We start from the raw sequence: 10169 nt of genomic DNA, 5'->3' as shown, positions 1-10169 counted from the left end.
AAAATATATTCAGTTTGCAACCTGATGGAGGTCAGTATAGATGGACTAACAGAGAAAGTCCCACACACTACTAGAAGGCCAAATATTTTTTCAGAGCTAGATGCAGAAAAAAATTATATTCAGTTTGCAACCTGATGGAGGTCAGTATAGATGGACTAATACAACAAGTCCCACACACAGCTAGAAGCCCAATATTTTTTCAGAGGTAGATGCAGAAAAAAATATATTCAGTTTGCAACCTGATGGAGGTCAGTATAGATGGACTAATACAACAAGTCCCACACACAGCTAGAAGCCCAATATTTTTTCAGAGGTAGATGCAGAAAAAAATATATTCAGTTTGCAACCTGATGGAGGTCAGTATAGGTGGACTAATAGAACAAGTCCCACACACTGCTAGAAGGCCAAATATTTTTTCAGAGCTAGATGCAGAAAAAATTATATTCAGTTTGCAACCTGATGGAGGTCAGTATAGATGGATTAATAGAACAAGACCCACACACAGCTAGAAGCCCAATATTTTTTCAGAGGTAGATGCAGAAAAAAATTATATTCAGTTTGCAACCTGATGGAGGTCAGTATAGATGGATTAATAGAACAAGACCCACACACAGCTAGAAGCCCAATATTTTTTCAGAGGTAGATGCAGAAAAAAATATATTCAGTTTGCAACCTGATGGAGGTCAGTATAGATGGACTAACAGAGAAAGTCCCACACACTACTAGAAGGCCAAATATTTTTTCAGAGCTAGATGCAGAAAAAAATTATATTCAGTTTGCAACCTGATGAAGGTCTGTATAGATGGATTAATAGAACAAGACCCACACACAGCTAGAAGCCCAATATTTTTTCAGAGGTAGATGCAGAAAAAAATATATTCAGTTTGCAACCTGATGGAGGTCAGTATAGATGGACTAATACAACAAGTCCCACACACAGCTAGAAGCCCAATATTTTTTCAGAGGTAGATGCAGAAAAAAATATATTCAGTTTGCAACCTGATGGAGGTCAGTATAGGTGGACTAATAGAACAAGTCCCACACACTGCTAGAAGGCCAAATATTTTTTCAGAGCTAGATGCAGAAAAAAATTATGTTCAGTTTGCAACCTGATGGAGGTCAGTATAGATGGATTAATAGAACAAGACCCACACACAGCTAGAAGCCCAATATTTTTTCAGAGGTAGATGCAGAAAAAAATTATATTCAGTTTGCAACCTGATGGAGGTCAGTATAGATGGATTAATAGAACAAGACCCACACACAGCTAGAAGCCCAATATTTTTTCAGAGCTAGATGCAGAAAAAAATTATATTCAGTTTGCAACCTGATGGAGGTCAGTATAGATGGATTAATAGAACAAGACCCACACACAGCTAGAAGCCCAATATTTTTTCAGAGCTAGATGCAGAAAAAAATTAGATTCAGTTTGCAACCTGATGGAGGTCAGTATAGATGGACTAATAGAATGATGCTATCCCCAAAAGATTTTACTTCACTAGGTGCAGTAAAAAAATTGGTATTCTATACCAGGTGGTATATCTTGCAACACAGATAGGCTACTCCACTGACTAACACACTCTGCAATAGGCCAAAAAGGATTAGCTTTGCTAGATTCAGCCAAATGCTGTGAAAAAAACTTGCACAGCACTGGCACAGACCTGCCTGGCAAAAACTGATAGGAACTGATGTAACCTAGTCCTGAAAAGGACTGCAATTACAATTAGTCTTTACTCCCACAATCTATCTATTTAAGAGCACAGACCTACCTGATAAAAGTCGTAGGAAATGCTGTAACCTAGTCCTTAAAAGGACTGGAATCACAACTATTCCCTACTCCCAAGCTATCTGTATATTTGTGCGAAAATTGGCTTGAAATTAACAAGGTATAGCGCACACAGCAACAGCGGTGCCGTCTAACACGCAGCTGCAGCAGTGAGAAAATGGTGGCGACGGGGAAAATGGCTTGGTCTTATAGGGCAAGGACATGTGACATACACTGCCAATGACACATGCCCTTGCTTGTGTGAAAAAAAGCACTTCGCTCCGTGTGTGCGCTGCTGATAGGCTGACAGATTGCACCTCCCCACTGTAAATGCGGGAAAGAGAAAAAAAATGGAGATCTTCATTGTTCCTGCAGAGATCCATCCCCTGCCCCTCCCCCCACCCCGCTGTACACTCAAACTGCGTATTAACATTAATTTTCATCATTACTGAGAAAAAATCCAGTTATGATTTTGGTGCACAAACAGTTATCGAACATAACCTCGAACAGCCGAATTTTTCTCAAATTGTTCGTGTTCGCCGAACGGCTCGAACACCGCCCAAAACAGCTCGAATTTGAGATTGGCGAACAGTTCGAGTAGAACAACGCTCATCTCTAACAGGGATATGTGGTGGCCCTATATCCCAGAGACTTGCTCAGATCGAAACAAGGTGGATTTGGACCTTGAAAACACTACATCTGAGCGGTCTAAATGAGAACAATAGTTTTGCCCCATTCCTATGATGCAGTCCTGGAGGTGTGTGTTTTGCGCCATTGGGGCAATATACGTATTGTTTTTTAAGTATTATGTGTTCTTGTGATTTTAATTGTATTCATCTTAGCAGGTTTAACGACTTCTATACTCTGGCTGAACATAAGGTCATCTTTGTGTCATCTGACCCGATCCATCTTTCACAGCTGCCATTCGTAAAATGTTTATACAGTGGGATTTCCACCATCCTTCATCATGGGGTTTCATTTATGGATCCCCCCTTCTTTTTGGCAATACCTCACATTAAATAAGACTAATCTGTGATGGTTTTCTATGCAGTGACTGTTTATATGTACTTACTGTGTGGGTTTTAGGGATCACGGGGAGTATTTTGGTGGTACATGTCCATATTTCAGCTAGGGGCCCTCTTTGGATCACCACTGAATGGACATATAACACATTATTATGTGTTAGAACCCTCCTGTTTTTTTTTTTCCATTTTGTGTTTTGCGGTCACGTGACCAACTGCCTATATATTCCAGCTCCGCCCTTTTGGCTGTTCTGGACTTCAGTGTTGTCCAGCCCAAAAAAACTAAAAGGAAAGAAATTCGGGGATCAGTATGGTTTCCATCCAGGATTTGGCTCAACGCTTGCAGGGATTGTCTCTGGAGATGGCCGAGCTACAGCAACATAGTAGCTGTTCTGGAGCACATTTTGTGGAACCCAAGGTAGGACTGCCGGATGTTTTTTATGGTAAACACCAAGATTTTTTTTCCTTTAAAAATGCTTGTTTGTTATATTTTCGTTTGAGACCAAGGTCCTCTGGGAATGAATCACAGCTCATTGGTTTTATTATGTCACTTTTTCGCAATGAACCACAGGGGTGGGCCTTTTCTCTCCAACCTAATGATCCATGCTTAAGGTCGGTAGAAGAATTTTTTTCTGCTATGGGTCTATTATATGACGATCCTGATCGAATCTCATCTGCTGAGGCAGAACTCAGGCGTTTGAATCAGGGGTCAGGTGATGTTGAAAATTATTGCACACACTTTAGAAGATGGGCTTCAGAAGTCAAATGGAATGATCCTGCTCTGAAAAGTCTATTTGTTGCTGGTCTGAGTGAAAGGGTTAAAGGTTAGCTAATTGCATTCCCTGCACCTGAGACTCTGCAGGATGCCATGCAATTAGCTGTTCGTGTGGATAGGAGGCTGAGATCTAGGCAGAATGAGGTAAAGACTCCTGTAATGCCAGGTCCTAGTCCCCAGAAAATCTGCTCAGACAGCGGAGAACCGATGGAGGTTGGGGCGATGTCGCTCCACTCTTTGGAAAGAGACCGGAGGTTCGCCGAGGGATTGTGTCTTTATTGTGGTAAAGCTGACCATTTGATTAAGTTTTGTGAGCTTCGTTTAAGTAAAGAAAAAAAAAAGGTCAGTTACACCCATATAGCTGGTTTACGCTCTGCAGGAGTATTTCTTTCAGGGAGTACTACTTTGCATGTAAATGCGATTGAATTTCAGGTATTTGTGGATTGTGGTTCAACACTTAATGTGATTGATAAAGGGTTTTTGGAAAACCTTAAATTGAAATCCAAACCTTTGTCATCAACTATTTCTGTGATTGCAATTGATAACACTCCCTTGAAATGTATTACTCACATGGTTGCTGCATTTCCCCTCTCTATCAATGGACTTCACCAAGAAATTTTGGACTTGGTTGTATTAAATAATTTACCCTCTCCAGTCGTTCTAGGATTGCCTTGGCTAAAACTGCACAATCCTTTGCTGGACTGGTCTACTAATATGATAAAGTCTTGGAGTCCGAAGTGCTATGATAAATGTTGTAATGGTCGCGTTGCGGCTGTGGAAAAAGGGGAATTACCTGTACTTATTCAAGATTTTAAGATTTTTGGAGGGTTTTTTTGGAGGAGGAGTAGCAAGTTTTACCTCCTCATAGGGATTATGATTGCGCCATTAAGTTTATTCCGGGAGCTACTCTTCCCAAGAGTCGCTTGTTTAATCTGACTATCCCTGAAAGAAAGGCCTTGGAAGAGTACATACAGACTAGCCTGGCTGCTGGTCACATTAGACCGTCTAAGTCGCCTGTGGCAGTTGGATTTTTCTTTGTTAAAAAATAGGACGGGGGTTTACGTCCATGTCTGGATTTTCGAGAAATGAATAAGATTACCGTACGCAATTCCTACCCATTGCCGTTAATTCCTGACTTGTTTAACCAGTTAGTGGGGGCCAAGTGGTTCTCTAAGTTTGATCTCCGGGGGGCATACAATTTGTTACGAGTGAAGGAGGGTGATGAATGGAAAACTGCTTTTAACACTCCGGTAGGTCATTTTGAGAATCTGGTGATGCCTTTTGGTCTTACCAATGCACCTGCATTTTTTCAGAACCTTATTAAAGACATCCTGAGACCTTTGATTGGTAAGAATGTGGTTGTGTATTTGGATGACATTTTGATTTATTCGCCAGATCTGGAGTCCCATTGTAAAGTGTACGTGAAGTTTTGCAGTTATTGAGTGATAATTCACTGTTTGCTAAGCTGGAGAAATGTGAGTTCGCTGTGCAGAAAATTAGTTTTTTGGGCTACATTGTCTCCAGCGAGGGCTTTGAGATGGATCCGGTGAAGGTTCAGGCTGTGCAGGAATGGCCTAGGCCTATTGGTTTGAAATCTATACAGAGATTTTTGTGTTTTGCCAATTCATTAAGAATTTTTCTGTAATTGTTAAGCCTCTTACTGATCTCACCAGGAAAGGTGCGAATACGGTCCAGTGGACTACTGAGGCCATTGAAGCGTTTACGTATCTCAAAGAGAGGTTCAGTTCTGCCCCTATCCTTATGCAGCCTGATGAGACCAAGCCTTTTTTGGTCGAGGTCGATGCTTCATCGCTGGGGGCCGGAGCAGTCTTGTCTCAGGAGAACAGGGATAGAGTACATCCTTGTGCCTTCTTTTCGAAAAATTTTTCGGAAACCAAACTGAATTATGATGTTGGAAATCGGGAGTTGCTGGCTATTAAACTTGCGTTTGAACATTGGCGTCATTTTTTGGAAGGCGCTAGATTTCCTTTTCAGGTTTTCACAAATCATAAGAATTTGATCTATCTGGATGCTGCCAACTGCTTGAATGCCCATCAAGCTAGGTGGGCACTTTTTTTTTCTCTGTTTCATTTTTCTGTTACCTATATCCCTGGTACTAAGAATGTTAAAGCCAATGCTTTATCTCGCATTTTACAGAAAGGAGTTGTGCTGGCGGCATTGGACTCCGTTTTGGAGAATGGGATTCTGAAAGCTCAAGATGATGCTCCATCTAACACTCCCCATGGGAGGTTGTTTGTGCCTAGAACCTTTAGGAGAGACTTGTTTGTGGAGTGTCATGAGTCTCGGTTGGCAGGTCATCCAGGAATTTCTGAGACTAAGAGACTTATCAGTCACAGTTTTTGATGGCGTGGATGGCAGAAGGAAGTCGTCAAGTGGGTGCATCAATGTACTGTGTGTGCTAGGTCAAAGGTTTCACATACTCCTGCTGCGGGGTTGCTTTGCCCTCTGGAGGTTCCTAGTGCGCCTTGGACGCATCTCACAATGGATTTTATTACTGATCTGCCTGTGTCCGAGGGTATTACTGTCATCTGGGTGGTCGAGGACCGTTTTAGTAAGATGTGTCATTTGGTTCCATTCATTAAGTTGCCCTGCGCCAAGACACTCGCTAAGGCGTTTGTTAAGGAGATTGTCAAGCTTCATGGCATTCCCACGGATATTGTTTCTGATAGAGGACCTCAGTTTGTGGCTCGCTTTTGGCGTGCTTTTTGTGACAGGTTGGGAGTCCATTTGTCATTTTCGGCTGTGTATCATCCTGAGTCTAATGGACAGACTGAAGAAAGAACCAGGATGTAGAACAGGTTTTGCGTTGTTTTGTAGCGGACAATCAAGAGGTGTGGTCTGAGTTTCTGCTTCTAGCAGAATTTGCGCTTAACAATCATACATCCTCCTCAGCTGGGTGTTCTCCTTTTTTTTGTAGTACTGGGAGACATCCATCTTTTGATTCGTTCTCCAAATAGGGGTCGGCGTTGCCAGAAGAGGAGAATTTTTCCGGTGATTTGGAGAGAGTTTGGACTAATGTACGTTGCAACCTTCAAGAGGCTAACAAGAAGTCCAAGAAGTATTTTGACAGGAAACGTAACGAGGTTTTGTTTACTGTGGGTGACATGGTTTGGTTGTCCTCAAGGAACTTGCGGTTGAGGATTCCCTCTAAAAAACTGGGTCCTAAGTTTGTGGGTCCATTTAAAGTGTTTCAGGTTGTTAACCCGTCTGCGGTTAGGTTGGATGTCCCTACTTCCTGGAAGATTAATCCTGTGTTTCATGTTTCCTTGTTGAAAAAGGCTGATGTGTCAGATAGGGACGCCACTGTCACAGTTCCTCCTGTGGTAGAAGATGGCGAATATGAAATTTCTCGTATCTTGAATTCTAGATGGCATAGAGGGAGATTACAGTATCTCGTCTCCTGGAAGGGTTTCTGTCCCGAAGATAACTCCTGGGTAAGGGCGGATGATGTTTCTGCTCCTAGGCTTGTCAGAGCTTTCCACAAGAGGTTTCCGGATAGGCCTGGTCCTGGAGGATCCGGAGGGTCCTCAAAAAAGAGGGGGTACTCTTACAACCCTCCTGTTTGTTTTTTCCATCTTGTGTTTTGCGGACCATCTAGCTATATAATCCAGCTCCGCCCTTTTGGCTGTGCTGGACTTCAGTGTTGTTTGTCTGCTTTGCTAGCCAGGTGCTTCTGTGCCTATCTCTGTCAGTTTGCTTGGTCCTTCTGGGACCTCTAGTACCTTTTTGTCAGTTTATCTTTTTGTGTTCTGCAACAACCTTCTCTGTTCAGGAGGTGTCCCATTTTTGTTCCAGTCCTTAATAGTGTTGAGCCACCCCCGTAGTGTTCAGGTTCGGTTCGTCGAACACCCGTGTGTTCGCCGAACTGTTCGTCGAACTGTTCGTCGAACACCTTCGAACACCGTTAAAACCAATTGCAGGCAAACAAAAACACATAGAAACACATAGAAAACACCTTCAAAGGTGTCCAAAAGCTGACAAACTGCTCAGAAGACACAACTAACACATGGAAAAGTGACAAGTACATATAGTCATGCGAAAAGAAAAGAGGTGGAGGAGTAAAAGGAGGGGGAGACACAGATATAGGCATGTCAAGCCCTTCTAAAATCCAAAAAGTGAGAAGCCGACACGGCCAGTCCGCTCCTGCCCGTGCCACCTCCGTGTCGCCGGGTTTGTGCCAGAGCCGCGGTGAACCCTGAAGGCCAGCCCCCCTCTCCCAATACTGGTGCCTGTCCGCTGGTGGGTCGAGCGAGCCCCCCTGTGGTGGAGGCAGCTCTAAGCTTTTTAATTTAAATTGTCTCTCTAATTTGAATGAATACACTTTAAATCCATTTACAAGGATCTATTGGAGGGCAAGTCTCATGCCAGCAGCCGCGTAATTCCAGCTCCAGTAGCGTCCACTAAAGCTGCTGCAGTTAAAAAGCTTTTATAAGGATCGAGCTCGGCTGTCCATCGCAAGGCATCCTACTGCCAGTCCCAGCCCCTACGCCTTGGGGTGCCTCCTGATGCTCTTCACTGAGTATCCAGTGGTCCCGAAGCATTTCCTTTGAAAAAATTAAGTGTCCAAACTACAGGTGGTGTAGCTTGCTTAACAGCCGGGATAATCCGCTGACTAGCAGACACTGCTACTAGGCACAAAGTATTTCCTGGGCTAGATGCAGTTAAAAATTTGTAATTAGATACTCTCGTTGGATGCTGAGAAAGCATTCCATAGAGTCTCCTGGCACGCCATATATGATTCTCTTAAAAAGCTTGGGGTAGGGGTCTAGGGGACCCTTTTATAGCCAAAATCACGGCCCTGTATCACAATACGTCACCTAGGCTGAAGATAAATGGAACTGTAGCACCCTGAGGGCTCGGTTGCTACAGAGGTATTGCACCTCACCCAGAGGTGTGATATCTCACTCTCAGGTAAGGATGGAGTGTGGATCAGGACCCGACACCTGCATGCATTACACCACATTGCCGTGGGGCAGGGCGACCAATATGCCTCTGAGATGGGCACGACAGTCCCTGTCCCTGGCTGGAGTGGGGGGAGGGAACACTGAGGAAGGGGAACCCTGTAGTGCAGGAGCAGGGAGGAAGCAGTTCCTGGGTGCATTGAGAAGGGAGTATAAAAGGTGGGCACCATCTTAGTTCAGTGCAGAGAAGTCTGAGCAGAAGTGGCAGGGAGCAGGGGCTCTGCATGAGCTCTGCTCCGGAGGCGGGCCTAGTAACAGAGGCCCAGGCCTGGAAGAGGGAGAAGGAAGGAAGAGGAGCGGAGAAGGCTCCAGGAACGAGGAATGAAGGGATCCCAGGGGTGCGGATGGGCGAGTCGCCACCGCACGCCCGAATCCACCTGCGTGGAGGGGTCAGGCCAAAGGGGGAGACCGGTCCCCAAAACTAGTGGAGGCAGGAAACGACCCTCAGCTAGAAACCGGAGGCTGTGACATTTTATGTGGCGCAGCCCCTCGCTACACCCGCTAGGAAGGCACCACATAGGGTCAGGGAAACTGGCGCCAAGTTTACCAAGAGGAGGCCCGAGGCAGCCGGACAGAAGGGTTGGTAAGAAAGGCCAGACAAAGGACACACAAAGGGGGTCCTGTGAAGCGCTCCAAAGTTATCTGGGAGTTGTCTGAGCCCCTCACCTGGTGAGCACAGTACGACGTGCTCAGCCGTTACCTGCAGACGTGGTCTGGATAATAAGAACTGTGAGTAAAGGCCCTGGACTGCATCACTGACTCCGTGTCGTTACTGCTGCTGCCCTGCACCATCACCCCCATCCTCCGCATACACTGCCCTGAGGCTATACTCCTCCCGTGGGGAGTTATGCTACGCTCTGCTGCACCCACAACACCAGCCTCAGCGGTCTGCCCTGCAGCGGCGGTTCACTCTGACCGCAATCCACGGGTGGCGTAGTCGAACATTTAAACATCAAAACCACATAAATAGTTCCGCCACTGGTTTGACCACCCTGAGCCACGGAACCGGGTCGCCGCCACGAAGACTACAACCACCAGCATCCACCAAAAAGGGTCCGGCTCCGGGTGTCCCAAGGCCCAGGGGGTGCATCAGAACATTTTCATCACCTTTCACAATCACCAATGGGACAAGGCAGGGATGTCCTCTGTCCCCTCTCTTATACATCCTAGTGACGGAGCACCTGCTCTCATCAATTCGCCATAACCCCAATATTAGGTGGATTGAGGTGGGAGGCACCGAGTACAAGTGCTCTCTATTTGCTGATGATGTCCTAGTATATATCACTCAATCACATATATCCATCCATGCTGTTATGGCTGAAATAGATCACTTTGTTACATGGTCAAATTTTAAAATCAATGCAGCGAAGTCTGAGGCCCTCGATGTCTCCCTCCCCAAATCCATATAGGATTCCATCCAGTCCAACTTTCCCTTTGCCTGGCCCTCACAGGGTATCAAATACTTAGGAATTCCTATTCATAGAGACCTCTCCCATCTATGTTATCTTAATTTTGGGCCCTTTATTGAACAACTCCATACAGACCACAGTTGGCAAGTTAGAACTGTAAGATTTACTACGTGAACCACTGGTGTTTTGTGGAAAAGCACATGTACACTGCGTTCC

The sequence above is a fragment of the Phyllobates terribilis genome, unplaced genomic scaffold (genome assembly GCF_046119375.1).
Source record: "Phyllobates terribilis strain yellow unplaced genomic scaffold, ASM4611937v1 Scaffold_1__5_contigs__length_1240528914, whole genome shotgun sequence".
NCBI lineage: Eukaryota > Metazoa > Chordata > Amphibia > Anura > Dendrobatidae > Phyllobates > Phyllobates terribilis.
Note: the sequence above shows the minus strand (reverse complement) of the source record.